This window comes from Antechinus flavipes, chromosome 6, assembly GCF_016432865.1.
Source record: "Antechinus flavipes isolate AdamAnt ecotype Samford, QLD, Australia chromosome 6, AdamAnt_v2, whole genome shotgun sequence".
Lineage (NCBI taxonomy): Eukaryota > Metazoa > Chordata > Mammalia > Dasyuromorphia > Dasyuridae > Antechinus > Antechinus flavipes.
The window spans coordinates 64552854-64572809 of NC_067403.1; the positions used below are offsets into that span (position 1 = coordinate 64552854).

The 19956-nt window shown below is 35.5% G+C and overlaps 1 long non-coding RNA gene across 1 annotated transcript in view; it reads right to left on the reverse strand.

Moving 5' to 3' along the window:
• Positions 1-2185: 2185 nt before the first annotated feature.
• LOC127540434 (uncharacterized) overlaps positions 2186-19956 on the reverse strand; it is a 44586-nt gene continuing 26815 nt past the window's right edge. The window contains exons 3-4 of the long non-coding RNA XR_007948140.1: positions 15058-15255; positions 2186-2620 (exon numbers count right to left, since the gene is read on the reverse strand). This is a non-coding gene — a long non-coding RNA (uncharacterized LOC127540434). The remainder of the gene's footprint in view (positions 2621-15057; positions 15256-19956) is intronic.

The following is a 19956-nucleotide window of genomic DNA, read 5'->3' on the forward strand; positions in this document are numbered from 1 at the left end:
TTTCACATGGTTGTTTCAAAGGACCCTGTAAACTATTATGAGAGCTATTTAAACTAAATTAATTAGTATATTAGTGTCTTCTTGTTGTTCAGTCATGACTACTCTTCAGGACCCTATTTAGGCTTTTCTTGGCCCAAATATTGGAGGGATGTGCCATTTCCTTTTCCAGCTCATTTTACAGATAAGGAAACTGAGTCAAACAGGATGAAGTGTGTTGTTATTCAAGGTCATACTGGTAAATGACTGAAGTTGGATTTGATTTCAGAAAAAAGTCTTGTTGATTCCAGCATTGATGTTCTGTTTACTGCTCCACCTAAGCAATACTGGTCATAGATTGGAGAGAATGACTACTTTAGTGTCACATTTGGATAATGCATTCAGTGTATCATATTACTAATTGTATAAAAAATGGACAGTCCAACTAGTCTTTAGCCTTATAACTTAAAGCTATAAGCATTTCATTTAATGAATGTTAAGCAATTTATTGTATTTGAGGCTCTGAGTTAGGTTTAAGGGATAAAAAGGCCTCTTCCCTCACTTATTATTTACTAAAAGAAAGCAACACATTCTCAGAGAAAATGTGTATACATGTATATACATATACACATATACATACATATGTATGCATCTGTACATACTTGTTTGTAAACATGTTGCATATGTTATTGCATGCATATATTCATGTATGTATATAAACATTCACATATACCTATTACTAAATTTGCTTATGTATATCTGTGTATGCATATTTATTATATGTGAATATATATACATATATGTGTAATATGTGCATATATCCAGTGTACATATATATGCAGTGGGATGGATGAAGGAGTTAGAGACCTATTGTCTGTTAGTATAGGAAACTCGCAATGAGGAAAACCACTTCCCAGTGCTTTCCATAATTCCCTGCTGCAAATCAGGAATTGTCCTGTGCCTAGCTCACTAAAAGGTGACATAACTTGCCAGGATCTAGGACCACTATTTGTCAGAGTAAATAGCTGAGTCCAAGTTGTCATGACTCTGGAATTAGCTTGTTCTCGGTATAACAGTCAATTTCTAGTACAAAAACAAATGTGCAAACCAGTATTAAGGAAGGAACACTAATACTTCAGAGAACCAGAGAAATGCCTTTTTTTTTAATGAGTTGATTTTTATTTTATTTATTTATTAATTTATTCATTCATTTATTTGCTTTATTCAGCAAAATTATCACATGCATATTACGTGCCTACTACCCACAATTGTATCTTCCTTGGTCTCAGCTTCCTCATCTGGAAAGTGAAAAAACTAGAATAAATACCCTCTGAAGTGCCTTCTAGTTCTGGATGCATAATTCTATGAAATTAAGTCACTGTGGTTGATACTAGAGATACACAGATGACAGACACTATCCAGAATCGGCTTGCTAGGACTTTGTAAACTTTGGAAACTATACTTTGATTTTTTACTTCTTCAGAATATACTGGCCTCTTGATTTGATTTTCATTTTCCTGGTCGATCAGTGGCCAATTTTCAATGTGCTTCCTGGAAAATTACAAAACACCTTCTTTCTCTTATCACCATCGAGGATCCCTGTCTTCCATACTAGAGCTCCAACAGCTCTCCCAGATGAGAATTGTTCCTTCATCTTCTTTTAGTGGAGGGAAGGAGAGAGAGAATTTGAAACTTAAAACCTTTTAAAATGCTAAAAATTGTCTTTTATATGAAATTGGGGGCGGGGATAAACTATGATTTTTTAAAAGTCTGTAGATTTTTGGTGTTGGTGGTGATCACTGTCATTACCAATAGTGTTCCTTCATTCTCATGTTGAACTAAATTAAACACACACACACACACACACACACACACACACACACAAAATAATTGGGCTTTTTACTTGATCTTCCAGAGACCCACGATCAGTATCTCATATATTTAAGTTGGAAGCCTTAATAGTTTCTGATGATGTTTCACATAAAGTAAGAGGGAAGATTTTCTCAATAGACTTTAAAGCATAAACTAAATCCAGGCCCTGTCTTCCTATCTGCATCATTAAGCATAGTTGCAAAACAAAGTATATTGGTATATCCACATTCATAATGCTTGCATAATTATTGATTTATTTCCCAAAATGGATTCAAATACTGTGAAGGAATTACAAGAATTTGACATCTGGCCAATGGAAGCAAAAGTTTCAGTATTACATATCTATATAATGATTTAGAGAGTTTCAGGCAATTGGAAATAAGTCCACTCAGCATTACCCTGGCCCTTTCAGATATTCTCCGTCTCACTCTTAGGTTCCAGGACATACCTTTCCATGCATTTTACTAGGACACTCTATCAAGTTGCTATGATCAAATACTAGAGTCCAATCTCCTAAAGTAACTGTGTGAGAAGAAAAGGATGCTCCATCAGAGACACTTACTCATTCATCCTCCTCCACACCTCTTTTCCTTCTGATCTACCCAGTTAAAAACAGAATACACCAGAGGGAGACGGTGCTATATTTCATAAGTGCTCAAGACTGCCGTGCAGGGACGATCCCATTTATTATTTGCTCTCAGCACTGTGGACTGATAACACAGGAAGGACAGATTGCTGCTGGGTGCTCTGAAGCAAAAGGCTCCTCTCTTTCCTGCAATTAATGTTGATAAATTATTTGTGTGGCAAACAATGCATCATGCAAAAACTCCTAAATTAGCTGCAATAAATTAGAAATGCATTTGGGTTGCAATATAACTTCATCGCTCAGCTATCTATTGTTTCCTTTGTACAGAAATGTTGAATGAAGTCAGATCCCTCCAGTCATTTCTTTGATTATAATTCCCCTTCACTCCTCCCAATAAAGTTATATGATCTTATGGTTGAATCTCATTTAATGGGCAGTGTGGAATGGTTTTGTATTTGCCAGTTAAACAGGGTTCAGGGCCCCTCAGATAATCAAAACAACAATTCAGTTAATATCTCTTTGAAGTAGCAGAGAAATGTCTAGTAAGAGCAAACATGAAGATAACTAATGACTTTTCTTTCTCTGGAATTATTATCTTGTTCCAATAATATTAAGTTTAAAAGAGTGAGAAAGGATGTGCAAATGTTTGACTTCTGTTCTCTGTCATAAACGTTTTTCCACAGGTGTTTGCTGTTATCACACTTACCTGTGTGTGCATATATGTGTATGTGCATGTGTGCATGTATTTCTTAATACTTATCTATTATTTATATTTATTATAATACCTAAATATAATATTTAGATAGGTAAACATATCAATAGAGGTGCTACATCCAACAGATGTTGGATCTCAACTGCATCACACTTTCTTGTCTGGTGAAATTCTTGTAGAAATTACCCAAAGTTTTTGGAGTTTGCCTGTAAATGTCTTAACATCAATGGAAAACAATGGAGAACACATCTTTTCATTGGCTGACCCATACTTTCATAAGTATTATCCGTCCACTTCATTTTCATGCATTTCTTTAATAATATATATTATGCAATTTTTCCTACTCAATTCTTTATTGTCATATCCTGCAGCCTACTCACACTCATCATGTATTTCTCCATTGGCCTTTGGACATCCCAGAATTTTTGTTCTTTGGGGCTTGTGTTCTTCCACTATCCACCACTCACAATGTACCCAATCTGTCAAAAAACTTTCCTCTCTTTCTACTGATACCATAAGGGTTTTAATGAAATATTCTAGTTATCTACTTTTCAACTGATGCTCTTGCCATGTAATTAATTCTTCTCTTTCTTGAGAGAAAAAATTTACAGAGCTAATACTTTCAAATGAGTTGACCCAAACTAGTAATATTTTCAGTGGGGTGGGGGGCATGCAAAATAAGGAGCTCAGCTGGATTTTAATTATTCTAGGGTCTGAGCTAAACAATTATTAATGAAAATAAAAGATATTTTTTTCTGAGATGTAGACCATAGATTCCACCAAACTGTAAGATGAGTCCATGATATAAAGGTGGAAGGAAGGAAGAAAGGAAGGAAGAAAGGAAGGAAGGAAGGAAAGAAGGAAGGAAGGAAGGAAAAAAGGAAGGAAGAAAAGAAGGAAGGAAGGAAAGAAGGAAGGAAAGAAGGAAGGAAGGAAAGAAGGAAAGAAGGAAGGAAGGAAGGAAGAGAGGGAGGGAGGAAGGAAGAGAGGGAGGGAGGGAGGAAGAGAGGATGGGAAAGGGAAGAAAAAGAATGAAGGAGGGGAAATAAAGGGAAGAATGGAGAAAGAAAGATGGGGAGGACAAAAAGAAAAGAGAAAGAGATGACAGATTATGCAGATGCAAACAAAAATATATCTGTATATTATATAAGTGTAAGTTGATATGTCTATGTGTTTGTATGAATGAGTATAAAAGATAAGAGCTGGCTTATAAAAGAGTGAGTAAATAAGATCCAGGCACTTTAGTGAACAATAGACTAAATATATATATATATATATAGCAATGTAATTTTATTGTCAAAAAAAGGGAAAAATGATGTCAGGACATATAAAATAGACAGTATATTTCCCCCTTATAAACAAGTTAGCTTATATTCCAGTGTAGTGTGGTAAAGATGGAAAAATACAAAGTTTTGACATTATAGTTTACTTCAAAACTCTAATAGGAAGAAATAATATCAACTAGCCCTCAACTGCATAGACATAAGTCTAGTGGGTAGAGAATGCACAGTTTAATGCCATGTTTTTCAGAATTTAAAAGAATATTTTAAATTGGCAGAGGTGCTGTCGCAAAATTAATTTCCTATCAATGACTGTCAATTTTATCAATACTATAGAAGAAATAAGTATAGGGAAATCAGCTAATTCAAGACAGAGGTTATACAAATTAAATACAGAATGACTGTAAAATCATATGACTGATAGATTTTTTAAAAGAACACATACTGGAAATTATGCATCTTAGTATCTGTCTTCAAAGTCATCACCTAGGATTCACTTATTCTACTGTTGCCACCAAGGTGCAAACCATTTTTGGAGTGAAATTCTCTTTGGGATTTGCCATCAGTAGCAAAGTATGACACACACTGAAGATGTTTCATCACTTTATAATTACCTCGCACATCATGGATTTCCTCCCACTCATATTCCTAAACTACAGAATAATCATCTCACGATACGGTTTGTGCTTTACTCAAAATATTTAAATGACACTCATAATATTGACAGAGTTTAATTAAATAGCAGAAAAGAAAAAAGAAAAACTCTGTCTTCAGAACTGCTCATATAAATCCAGATTCATGGCCTTTGAATTTTTATATCATTATGTTATATATATTGGAGGCCTGCCCTTTTGCTTTTTCATGTTTTGTATGTACCCATGAGTACTCAGACTCCATCCAATTCTTGTTGCTCTCTCTCACAACATAATTAGCCCATTTGTATTGCTAATCATATATTTTTCCAATGATATGTACATTTTATTGGAAGTATGCTGAAGTTTATTTACAGTCACCATGAATTTTTCCATCATTCTATGGCTCATCCATAATTTTAATTCATTGGAGAATATGGAATCAAAAGATGCAATATCTCATGGCAATATGATATTGAAAAAACAGGTCTTATACCACCAGATTTTTCTCAGAACTAAATTTAAAATTAATGATTAAAAGTTATGCCCAATATAAGCTAACCTATGATCTTTCTTCTATTCTGTCTCCATCTAAGTGTCCAGCTACAATGTCTGTCCCAATCATATGTACTGATCTATTAACTCCTTTGAGTTAATCCAAAAATATGCCAGAATAATATGCATTTGTCTTTTGTCACTCATTTAGTTTCTATATAAATTATTTGGTCCCTCTATTAAATAATCATGCATCATAGTGAAGAAGATTCATGATAATGGTGGGATTTAATACAAACATCATAATATCACCTGCAAATAGGAATAGCTGGAGGATGACACCGTCCATAAAGATTATTTGTCAATTTTATGATCAACTCAAAGGAATTAATAGATCAGTACATATGATTGGGACAGACATTGTAGCTGGACACTTAGATGGAGACAGAATAGAAGAAAGATCATAGGTTAGCTTATATTGGGCATAACTTTTAATCATTAATTTTAAATTTAGTTCTGAGAAAAATCTGGTGACAAATCCCATAAAATTTTAGATAGATTCTCCATCATAGACTATGGAAGGGCATGAGCAAGAATTGTGTAAAATAGGAAAGCACAGTAGTTTTGATCTGATTATACTATCGCTATTATCACCCCAATGGAGCATTGAAAAATATATGTGTTGAGTCCTCTATTAGAATGTTCCTGAAATAATTAATTTAAAATTCATTACTGCTTCCATTATACATAGATTATTTTTTCTTCATCACTATATAGGAAGAAGTCTTTGGTACAGTGTTGCAAAGACAATTAGGTTTGTCATATCACAATTCTAATCAATAAAATTCAATGAATATTTATTAAATTTCTACTATGTTCCTGATATAAAGACAAAAATAATATTAAGCTTTGCTCCCAGGGAGCTTACGTTGTGCTTAACATTAAATTCCACTGAATTAATATGTACAATATATGTTAGTTAACATTTCCCTTCCTAAAAGAGCCCAACATCATCTGAGTGTCACTCTTTCTAAATATTTTTGGCAGGAAACATCAACAAATCAATAATTGCTCTTCCCTTTCGGTCTTTATCTTGTAGGTTGTGAGAAGAATCAGATATATAGAAAAATATGTATTTTGATTTTCTTTTAAACAGTCTTAGTCTATATTTGAAGGAAAGATCTCTCAATCAGAAACGTTACACATTAATATCTTGGGGCCATAAGGATTTCTCAGAGTAGTTAGGTGGTGCAGTGAATAGAGCACCAGCCTTGAATTCAGGAGGACTTGAGTTCAGACACTTAATCTAGCTGTGTGACCCTGGGCAAGTCACTTAATACCAATTGCCTCTGTCAAAAAAATTAATAATAAATATAATTATTTGAATATTTAAATACTGTATATTAATCATTTCACATTTTTAAAATTAAAAAAAATTAAAATTTGATGTAATTCCTTAAAGTTTGCAAAGTATCTTATACCAATTATTTACAATAAATGACAATAATTTACAAGACAATATTATAGGCAATTTTACTAAAAAAAAAATAAGTTAATCATCAAGTCTGAAAAAAGTATACACAGCATAGTTTTATATTTAATCTACATTATTAACATCTTCTCTATCTCTTTCTTCTTAAGTCAAGACAATCAGAAAAATAATAAATCATGTGTTTGCCAATTTTTGAGATATGTAAATGAAAAATAAGAATATAATATAAGAATAAGAAGATGAGAGCACCAGCCCTGAAGTCAGGAGAGCCAGAGTTCAAATATGGTTTCATAATACTTCCTAGTTGTGTGAACCTGGGCAAGTCACTTAACGCCAATTGCCTCAGCAAAAAACAAAACCAAAAACAACAACAACAAAAAAGAATAAGAACACACTAAAGATCTAACAATAGGTCTTACAAACTGGTTTGTGTTGGTCCCATAACATCCCAGATACATCTTATATTATCCTCAGTTTACTAACAAGGAGATTGAAACTCCACTCTCAGTCTACAGCACTGCACAGTCCCATAAGACGACCATTTTACTGCCTAGATGTGGCTATGTTTCAACAGGACACAACTTGAATAAACACAAACTACCTGGGGATCAGTTTAATAACCAATAGTGTTATAACTGGCTTCTACCATAGTGGAACAGAAAAAAAAAAATTCCTAGTCACTGGGGATTTTCGATAGATGTATTTCTTTTTATGTCCAACGATGTACCACCAAAAAAAGAAAAAAGAAAGATGGGGGAAAAAATAAGGCTGAAATCCTATTCTACCCCCTTTGAAAATGTTCACATATGGCTTGGGATAAGAACTTTTTGCTTTTGTTTTCCCAAAAGCATTCTGCTTAGAATGAGAAAGAATCTGACTGGAACCCCAGAGATGAATCTCAAGATATCTGAGTCAAGGTTGTGTTTGTCATTTCCAAGAAAGAGTAGAAATATAAGTGAAAACGATCTCAGGAGAAATTTGTTCTTGTGAAGCCTTTCTTACAAGGCATTTTCCCTCAGGGTTCAAATCCATTTCAGATAATCATTTTGAACTTGGAGATGAACCAAACTTCAGCTCAGAATTGGGCTTTTTGTGGGGTCAGCCCTTCCATTTAGGATAAGGCGAAGGCTTCAAGTGACAAACCAGGCGAGGTCAGATGTTCAATACTTGGCAAAAGCCTCAGCGTCTGCCCAGAAACAATGTTGACAAGATGGCAGGCTTTACAATAAATCCCCTGTGGTGAATATTGATATCACTCTGGGTTTTTTTTTTCCTTTTTGTCTTGCAGCCAGTGTGGCTTCTTCCTGCAGGGCACGCCAATCACACCCAACAACACTTACCAGTAACAGCAGGGAAGGAGCCACAAGCCAGAACTGATTCCCAGCAACTGGAACCAGCCCTGGGCACAGGCTCTTCAGAGCAGACCTGATTCCTTCTCTTTCCTTTCTCCAGAAGGAGATGAGGCACATGGACCTCATCAATCAAAAGACCCCTGAAAATAGCCCAGCCTGGATGGAGTTCTACTTTAATAATTCCATGAACCCATGAGTCCACGGATGTCCTTCCAAACGTGGAGAACAAAAGCCTTGCCAGCCTGCTCATCCTGTGGGACTCTCACCCACGTCCCTCCATGAATCCTCTCCAGGGAATCCATCCCAAATTCATACACTATTTTGACCAATGGAACACAAAGGCTGCCCAATGTCTCATTGGCCTGAGATCTAGAAAGACTATTACACAATATCAAATCCAATTTATTTATTGTGCAGATAAAGAAATAGGTCAAGAAAGACTGAGTGACTTGCTCCAAAGTAGGAAACAGGAAAATGAGTCAAACGCAGATCCTCTGTCTCAATCTATGAGCCCCACATTCTCCACTCATGGAGAAATTCTTTTCAACTGACATTTCAGAAAGAGTGATTGATTGACAGGAAACCACATGAAGTTGAACTTGAATGGCCATTTCTAGACTATTTCCATCAAATAGAATGATATGTAACATATATTCAATAAATTGTCATTGAATCCAATTGCAAGTACATTGTACAATGTTCTGCCTGTAGCTGACAGGGAATGAATGCCTGAATAAATTCAACTAAACGAAAAATATAATAAAAGCTGAAAAAACAAATCCGACTTCCATCTGACATAAACCTACAGTATTAAAAGAAAAAAATGAAGACCATAAAAGTCAGAAGCTAATTAAGCATAGAGTGTCAGAAAAGAGCTAATGAAAAAAGTAGAAGGGACAGTTTCAGAGAAATATGGAAAATCTTGTATGAACTGAGGCAGAGTAAAATGAGAAGAACTAAAGAATAATTTTCACAATAAAAACATGGGGAATTCAGACTTTTAAGAACTCATTTAAACAGCACAATGAACAATTATTCCAAAGGACCAATGAGGAAGAAAATTATTTACTTCCTGACAGAGAGATAATGGATTAACTACACAGCATGAAGTTCATATTTGTGGACAGTAGAGAATTTCTTTTTTTGTTCAACTGTATATATTTTACAACATTTTTTATGACAGTGTAGAAGTATGGAAGGGAAAGAATATAAATAATTCTTAATTTTTTTATAACTTATCTTTAAAAAAATCAAAAATGACCATTATGATAGTTGGATTTTAGGTAGCGGGGGGATACTTTTTTCAATATAAGTTCCAACAAGATTCATGGCAACTGGTCTAAATGTTATTTCAGTCCATCATTCAATAAAATAAAATAATTCAGAAGCTGCTATGTGCCAGGCATTGTGCTAAGGATTAGAAATTCAAGAAAAGATGAAAAACAGTGCCTGTTCTCAAAGAGGAAGAACACACCACATTAAAAAATGAGGAGGGGTACTACACACCATAGAAAAGAAAAAAAGGAAGGAAGAAAGGAAGGAAGGAAGGAAGGAAGGAAGGAAGGAAGGAAGGAAGGAAGGAAGGAAGGAAGGAAGGAAGGAAGGAAGAAGGAAGGAAGGAAGGAAGGAAGAAGGAAGGAAGGAAGGAAGGAAGGAAGGAAGAAGGAAGGAAGGAAGAAAGGAAGGAAGGAAGGAAGGAAGGAAGGAAGAAGGAAGGAAGGAAGGAAGGAAGGAAGGAAGGAAGGAAGGAAGGAAGGAAGGAAGGAAGAAGGGAGAGAGAGAGAGAGAGGAAGAGAGGGAGGGAGGGAGCTCAGAAAAAGGAGTGAAGGATAAAAAGGGGAAAAGAAGAAAAAGAATTGATTTCATTGGCAACCCAGTGAACAAAAACTCTGATAGCAGCACACACATAACCCAATTAATTTCTTTTTTCCAAAATGCTCAATAGCACTCCAATTTGCTGGGGCAAAACACCCTCCTCGGGAAAATGAAATAAAACATATGGGAGGGAACAAGGAACTCTTGTCAAAATTATTCTACTGTGAAATTAGTTACATTGCACAAGAAAATATAATCACACTACAGGTTACTTTCTCTAATGACTCTCCTATGAGCTGCTGTGGAAAAAGAAAAAAAAAAAGGAAAAAGAAAAAAGCTGGTGTTCATTCAGTTTGATGAGCCGCTAGTGCCATTGGCTTCACAAACCCATTCATGTTTGATGGGGCTCAGCCCACTGCCATCATTATCAAGCCCGAGTGGATACTTTCTTCAGCTCATTGAATAATACATCCATATCAGTCAACAATGCCTGTGTCTCTGCTATCATTAACACTGCTACCCATCCCCCTCCACAAAAAACAAAAACAATTAGAACAACTGAAGGAGGATTCCCTTCCAAATAGAATATTCAGAAAGGAGGATTAGCCAATAGAGAAGTGCCAAAATGGACTGTTTCCTGGAAAGGTTTCAACATTTCTTAAATACTCTGTGAGAAGCTAACTGAACTGTAGCCATGCTGTCAATCAAGCATGAAACTTGGGAATTTGTTTCTTTTTCCATCCAATCACAGCCAGCTCAAACAGAGATTGTTCCAAAAGTTAAACACCTAATTTCATTTTTGCTGGCATTGTTGGTTTTTTTTTTTTTTAATGTTTGCTTTATTTTTCCTGGTTTTGGATACAGATCTTGAAGACTTTTATGAACACAAAATGCCATGAGGAACTTGTGACCCCCAAACAGTCTTGTGATTTCTGTTATTCTCTCATTTTTGTCCTTCCTTTGGGTTCCACAGAGTATTGGTTCCTTAAAGATTGTGTGAGGTATTTAAAAAAACAGATCATTGCCGGTAAACATTTGTGCTAAAAAGACAGGTCTTTTCCATATGAAATGGTTTGAGGTCACATAAAAAAAAAAAAAATACTCATTGTTCATATGCAGTACCTGTCCCATAGTAATGTCCTAAGTCAGTAAAACAGTCATGAAAACAGCAAGTCATAATTTGAGCAACAGACATTTTTCATCCATTTAGTTTTTTCTATGCAGATTGTTAGGCAATCTCTTTTGAATAATCATATATCCATCAAGGAAAAGTTTTTATCCCATAAACAGCTCAAAAAAAAAAAAAAAAAAAAAAACGTTTGCTTATCAGTAGCATCTATTTAAAACCATCAGCAAGCATCATATGTAATGGGGATTAACTAGAACCATTCTCAATAAGATTGCTGGTGAAACAAGGTTGCTTACGCTCACAATTACTATTCAATGTTGTATTAGAAATTTCAGCTTTAGCAATAATGGAAGAAAAAGAAAATTAAATGTATTAGAGTAAGTAATGAGGAAACCAAATTATTATTCTTTGCAGATAATATGATGATATACTAAGAGAATTATAGGGAAATAACTAAAAAACCACTAGAAATAATTCACAAGTTTAGCAAAGTTGCAGGATGCATTTCTACATTACCAACAAAATCCATCAGCAAGAGTTGTAAAGAGAAATTCCATTTAAAAGTAGGTGGGACAGCTAGGTGGTTCAGTAGATAATCAGCCCTCAAGTCGGGAGGACCTGAGTTCAAATCTGGTCTCATACACTTAACATCCTAGCTGTGTTATCCTGAGCAAGTCACTTAACCCCAATTGCCTCAGGGGGGGAAAAATGGACTGTAAGTAATATAAAATATTTGGGAATCTACCTGCCAAGAAAAAGTCAGAAACTATATGAACACAATTACAAAACATTTTCCACATAAATAAAGTCAGGTATAATTAATTATAAGAATATCAAGGACTCATGGGTAGACCAAGTTAATATAATAAAAATGACAATTCTACCTAAATTAATCTACTTATTCAGTTCCATACTAATCAAACTCCTAAGAAGTTATTTTACAGAGAAAAAATTATCTCTTCCACATCACAGCTTTTGCCATCACAGTTTCAATGTACCATGGGTCAGCATAAGAAATTAAATAGGAATATTTGAGGAATTTTATGGAAGCCACATTTGATGCACAAAGACCAACAGATACTTAACACAAATTTTATAATAAGGTACTATAAACACCCCATAAAATAAAAATGAAAACAAGACTTCTTCTCTGGTATAAAGGAAAGGCCAAAAAAATTTACATGAATTTTCTAGATCACAAAATTTTCTAGGTACCACATCCCTATCCCCCACAATGTGGGAGGGATAACTGTATTCAAAGAACAACCAAAAATATGGTTAACTAGTATGTGAAATAATTGAGAGGAGGTTAATGGAATATCAGTCTGGAAAGATAGGTAGAAACCATTTTGTGACGCATTTAATGTTACTTCAAAACATCAAAAATATATAATTTTGTTAGTATTATTCTCTCTGTATATTCTCTCTACTAATACAAAGACAGGTTTCCTAAAATATAATTAGATGGGAGCTCTTTCAAGAAAGGGGCTGTCTTTTGCTTCTTTTGTATCCCCAATGCTTAGCATAGTGCCTGACACGGTGCCATGTAAAAAGCCCTTAATAAATGTTGATTGATTGGTTGATTCAAGAATTGCCATGGTTAGATAAATCACCCTCTTGTAGCCAGTCTGGTGATGAAGCTCTCTGAACTTAGCCAGACAGATTCTTGGGCAAAACTTATATAGCCCATCAGTAGACTTCGAGCTTCGTAGAAATTATAATGCCATGAGCTCCAGTAGCTTTGCCTTCTAGAGCCTACAGTCCTCTCTCCATTGAAATGATGCATTAATGGAGTATTTTTCTGCCAAATTGTTCTTATTATTGTGGTTTCATTTTTACCATTCTTTCAGATACACAAAAGAGCTTTGGTTTCATTTTTCTTTGTAATTCTTCCTACCATAAAGGGGAAACAAAACAGTCCCAAAGTAAAATAGCTTTGGAAAGAGTAAACTAAACCATTTCCAATTTCAAAAGAGTTTCAGGTCACATTTTGATTGCAGTTCAGGTTATTTCTTCATTTAATTTGAACTGTTCCATAATCCTCAAGCAACCTCTTTTTTTTCTTCCCTTATGGATGAGATCTGAAATCTGAACTTGTAATTTATTTAAGTGTTCTCAATTCTCATTTGAACCTCAGTCTCTTTCAGTAAAATATATGGCATAAGCATAAAATATTATTACATAATAAATATTTAAACTAACCATATCTGTTTATTATTTTGGAATATCTAGCTGGAGGGTTTAAAAGAATTGTATTCTGTTTCTTAATCAGTTCCTGCTTGTGATATGATCTTGAGCAAACCATTACTTTATCCTTGGTCATACAGGTTAAGTGTAAAAGCTTCTTTACTTATCTACCAGCTCACATATTGATTTCTATAACATGTTGTTATCATAAAGCATAAGTGTTTGACATTTGACTTTTTGTAAAAAAACCTTCTGACCCTTGAGTATCTAGAAGGACGAAAGAAATTCAAAGCAACTATTTTCACTGAGCTGCATTTTGGCCAAAATTGTACTAGCAATATCATCTACAGGCATTCTATACTGATGGCTATTCATGCTCTACCCTGTACCCACTGGGAATAGTGCTTTAAAAGAAATATGCTGTCTCTTAAAGCTCTTCTAAAGATGAAACACAATTCTTGGAATTCTTAAATTAATTAACAGCAACATAATGTCAAAGAATATTATATTTTGATTAAACTCACTTTGGGGGTTTTCATCACCTTTACCTCTATGAAAAGTAGTATAATATGCCCCCAGAGCAAGTAGCATAAAATGTGCTCTCAGTTCATTTGTGATAGGGAAGTTCTAGAGGGACTGGGAGAGGTCCATGGCTCTGGGCTAAGATGCTACTATTGTTTATCTTTCATTCTTGAAGAGAACCATGACTTGGGGAGATGATGCTATGACACGAAAGTGAACTCACATTTAAATGAGAGAGGGCTGGGCAAGGTCCACCAGCCTCACTTTCTTCTCCAGAGACATCTGGGACCAGAGGCAAGATAAAGATCAGGAGGACCAGAGCTGGCTCTGGATGTATCTTTACCTTTTTAAGCAAAGTCTTTTAACGGATCCCAATTTCATTGATGCAATGCTCAATCAATAATTAAAACTAGCTAAGAAACGAGGTAGAGAGAATGACTTTTTTTTACCTTACTCAAATATATTTTTGTATGTGTACATATTATATATATATGAATATATCTATTTATTTATACATATGGGAGTGGAAAGTCTCCTCAAGGTCTCTGTCCAAAACAGAAACAATCATACCTTAGATTTATTGCATCTAGATTCAACTCAAACACTGACCAAATGGGGCTTAGTCCATGACCTATTTTTGATCAATGAGAGCCAGAGAGATCTTGATTTAAGGGGTGATATTAGCCCATAAACAGCAAGATATCCTGAGAGGTTTCAATGGACCAAAATTTACATTCATTTGGACAGAGTACCCACAGATAAAGGAGAGAAAGGAAGGGAAGGGTTAAGGAAGGGAGGAGAATAAGAGGGAAGGGAAGGGAAGGAGAGGGAAGGGAAGGAGAGGGAAAGGAAGGAGAAAGGAAGGGGAAGGTAAAAAAGGGGAGAATAAGAAGGGAGGTAAGGGAAGGAGAGGGAAAGAGAGGGAAGGGAAGGGGAAGGAAGGGGAGGGGAAATCCCAACTGGGGTCACAAAGAGTTGCATATGAATGAAATGACTAAACAACAAACCTAGGAACTGCTTCCAGAAGAGTTATAATCTCTGCTTCCTCAATGGCCACAGTTATTAAGCACCTCAGAAAATAAGGCTTGGATTCTGGAAGGCTCCATCTTCCTCCGTTCAAAGCCAGTCTCAGAAATTGCTACCTGTATGGTCCTGGGCAAGTCACGTAACTCTGTCTGCCTCAGTTTCCTCATCTGTAAAATTATCTGAAAAAGGAAATGGCAAATCTAAGATACAGTTAACAATGCGAAGAGATACTATCTCATAGCTTTCTATGTAAATTAGTTATTCCTCCTAAATTTAGTTGTTTGTTCCTGAATGACTGTAAGTGCTCAGTAGGCTCTCAATTTTGGTACTTTGGGATATAGCCTTTACGGTCACCGCCTCGTTTCAGCTCTACTTCAATGATATTATGGCACATGACTGACTTAGTTTTCATGGAATTTGTACTATAAAAACAACTTCTGATACACTTTTAAAAATTCATTAAGAGAATATTACCCAAATAAGTAAAAATCTATTTTCCTCAAAGTCTGTCTAAAGAAATGAAATCTAAAGATTTTATTAATTGAGTGTTCAGATGTGTGTCAGGGAAACAAAAACTTCCTTCTTGCTGCTTCAGAATACAGTAGAATTTACCTCTCCAACTGGGTTTTACCACATTAGCAATGAGCTATTCACCTACTTTGGAGGGCTCATCACACATACTGAAGTCAGGTTTTAAAGACTTGAGTGTCTTGAGTGTCAAGTTTTAAAAAAAAATTTCAAAAACATTATGCAAAATAATCAATTGATAATTAACTTCTGTATAAACTTCTCACAGTACTTATGAACTGTATTTTTAATGAAGATAAAGGGTGATCCTACTATATCTAAGCATAATAAAATCTTCTAGAGTCTTGGGTCATCTCCATGCTAAAATGACACATTAACAGAGATCTGCACTTTTAAACTGTTCTCATTATTATTGTTTTATTATTATCACTCAGACAGGAACTCACAAAAGAACTTCAATTTCATTTTTCTTTGTAATTCTTCTTATATCTGGGAAACTGAACAGTCCCACAAAATGAACGTTTATGGATAATGTATAAGGTAGGAGAGATTTTATGAGAAGATAGCTAAACTATTGGCTTCTCCTCCAATGGTGATCTTGACTTTGGATAGAATACTGAACCTGCTGCACCTTATACGGCTTCTTACTTGATATTATCATTTGCTGCCATTGTTCAGTCATTTCAGTCCTGTCTGACTCTTTGTGACCTTATTTGGGGTTTTCTTGACCCAGATACTGAAATGGTTTGCTATTTCCTTCTCCAGCTCATTTTACAGATGAAAAAACTGAGGCAAACAGGGTTAAGTGACTTGGCAAGAATCACACAGCTTGTATGTATCTGATACCAGATTTGAACTCATGTTTTTCTGAGCCGTATCCATTCTGTCCACTGCACCACCCTGATATTGCCATGCTTTTCCTAATTATACTGGATTGTATATACCGGATATACTATGAGAGAGAGAGAGAGAGAGAGAGAGAGAGAGAGAGAGAGAGAGAGAGAGAGAGAGAGAGAGAGAGAGAGAGAGAGAGAGAGATGATATACAATAGTAGTATATCTATGTGATTTTAAATAACTGCTTTACCTATAGGGAAAGAATTATCAGTGGGAGAGATTAAAATGAGCTATCATAGAGTCCCCTTAATCTAGGATCCAAGTCAGGTTTTCAGAGCAACTGAAAAGGGATGCTTCCCTAATCCCCTTTAAGAACTAGTTACAAATAAAAGAAATGGGGGCAGCTAGGTGGCACAGTGGATTGAGCACCAGTCCTGAAGTCAGAAGGACCTGAGTTCAAATCTGGTTTTAGACACTTAACACTCCCTAACTGTGTGAGCCTGGGCAAGTCACTTAACCCCAATTACCTCAGGAAAAAATAAATAAATAAAATAAAAGCAATGCACAGCTTAATATGCAAAAAGAGGTAAATTAATGATCTGCATTCACATCAAGAAAAATTGATAGCAGCAATGTGGGGAATGAATGGGAATAAGGAATATAGGAACATAAAATAGAACCAACAGAGCTTAGGAGCTCACAAAAGGAGCAGAGAGAAAGTGAGGTGCTTAAAGTAATGAGAAGGGTTCTAACTTTGAGCTCCGGGGAAGCTCTATCCAAACCCAGTCTCTTATTAGTTGCAATTACTGATCCATATTTTATTTTTCTATAAAAACAAATACATACATATGTATACATGTATTTTTATGCACAAATAAGCAAATAAATAATGAATGGATATGCATAAGAAAATAGATAAATAAATCCATGCATATATACATAAATAAACAAATGTATATCTTCACCCATACATGCATACATAAGCAAATAAACAAATAAATATAGACATACACTCATTCAAGCATACATGTATACATGCATGCTCAAGAACTTTTAAGAAGACAAAATGAGATTCAGGCAGGTAAAAGTACTATGCACATCTTAATGCAATGTGCAATATAAAGAGAATTAGGATTAGGATGAGCCAGCAAGAGGGGGAGGGAAGGGATCTGAAAGCAGCACAAAACAAACTTTGTCATTTTGCTTATGGCTAGCAGTATTGAAGGCAAGAGGCGATCCAAGACAAATGGTGAGTGGCTTTATCTGTAATGAAGCTGGAACAGTGTATGTTTCTTCTAGGAAAGAATTGTGACTGGCTTTATAAAGAACTAAACATTGGGCAAACAGCACGAAAAACCTTCTTGACCCTCTGAGCTAAATTCAAACAAAAAAAATGTGTTCTTAGGATTGTCTTGTTCCTACAGACTTGTATTCACAATTTCTATTTTACCTTGCCAAGAAACATGCTTGCCCCTGTGGTATTATGGATTTTCTTGAAAGCACGAGTGTGGCCTTGGGGTGTTTCTACTGGGCTCAGAATTTCCCATCTATAACATATGCAAATATGTAAAGGATTTATTTTGACATGTTTCTCTACAACCAAAAAGGATTTAATAGGGGGTTTCTATGTGCCAAAAACTGTTCTCAGCCCTGAAGCTACAAAGGCATGGAGTTTACCTGTGGGGATGCAAAAATGCATCAAATGAGACAATACTATATACATGCATATATACATAGATATGTGTAAATGTGTATGTTTCTGTATGTATATCTATAGATGTGTATACATAGATGTGGACATATATGTATGGGAATATTTATATGTGTATAGTAAACTCATATAAAAATTGCAGAGAGACAGAGGATCATTAGGGGATTACTGTTAACTCAGATGAACCTAGAAGGAAGCTGTAAGGCAGATGGGGGAAAAAAAAAAAAAGCATAGGAGCCATGCTATAGGGATAGAGCTAGAAATAGAATAGTGAGCACAGAGAATGGCAGGTAAACCAGTCTGGTTGGAACATGGACTGTGCAGAGAAGGATGGGTAACAGCCTGAGAAAGGTAGGCAGGAGCCAGATCCTAAGGACCTTTAAATGACAAATGGAGGAATCTGTATTTTATCTTACAGGCAACAGGGAGCTACTGGTTTGGGGATTTTTTTGGTTGTTTGTTTGTTTTTGAGCAGGAGAGTGAAATGGTCAAACTTGTGATTTAAGAATATAAATTTGGCAGCCTTGTGAAGGATGGATTAGAGAGGGAAAGAGAAGAGGCAGGAAGACAAAGAAGAAGACTGCTGTCTAGCGAGTGATAATAAAGCCATTTGAGTGGCAAGAAGAATGAGTATGACTGTGGCAGCTGAAACTATAAGAATTAGCAAATCATTGAGTGGAGGGAATAGGGTAAATATGCAAATCACAAACTATTTATGATTTAAGGTGCCTGAGATTCCTAGACTAGACCTTCAGTGACTGCTCATTCCCACAGGTAATGAGACCTTTTTTACCCTATTTCCAAGGCTAACCCATGTTTGTATATACTTGGCTCCTTTCCTTCATCTTTTCTAGAACAAATTGAATCCTAAATCATTGTTCCCTTTCTGATCTTCAGTCTCTTCCAATCAACAAGAATAGTTCCTCCTATTCTTCAAATAATCCTTTTCTCAGCAAAGTCCTTGAAAAAAGTTGCATGTACATATTCTACTTCCTTTCTCTTACTGCTCAGCTCTTTGCAATCTAGATTTTGACCTTATCATTCAAAGGAAACTGTATTCGATGTCTAATGTTAAAGGGCAAGATTTGAACTCAGATTTGCCTTGGTACAGACCTATTACTCTATACATTATGGCATCCTACTTGTTAATTTCAATATTGCAGGTTTTTCTTTTAATATTCATGAACATGAATGAGTTACTTTGTAGGATTCAGGCAAATTGAAGTAATTTCATTCTGCAGATATCTGCATCCATCTATCCAATTTTAGAATAATCAGATTTTTGCAGAATAATTCATTTTATCATCCTGCTCTTGGCTATTAACTTTTCAAAGCTACCATTGCGGACTCTATGCTTTCTATTCTTAGCCTTCTCATCAGCCCTGCTAGAACAGGAGGTTTTAACCGCTGACAGGACTTCTGTCCTGGGGACCTGATGATCCTTCCTCAAACTCCCAGCATCCCATTTTTGTCATCTTCTTAAGTACCATCATCACTTCTTAATTTCACATTAGTCATTTGGGCATGGGCACATGCAGGATTTTGCCAACTGTTCTGTTTCTCTAATTACAAATTAGAGTTATAGAAGGGCTAGATGAGATTAAAGATTAAATCACTTTCTAATCCTAATTAGAAACTCTGATATTCCCATCTGGGTATCTAACACAACCTCCTATTATCTCCCTCTCTCTCTAGGTAACTTTATCCATCCTGTACCTAATCTATTTGCTATCAAGACCTCAAGTCCCTCTACTCCAAGCACTTTCTGAGCCCTGACATCACTTTCCTCCTCTACAATTTCAACC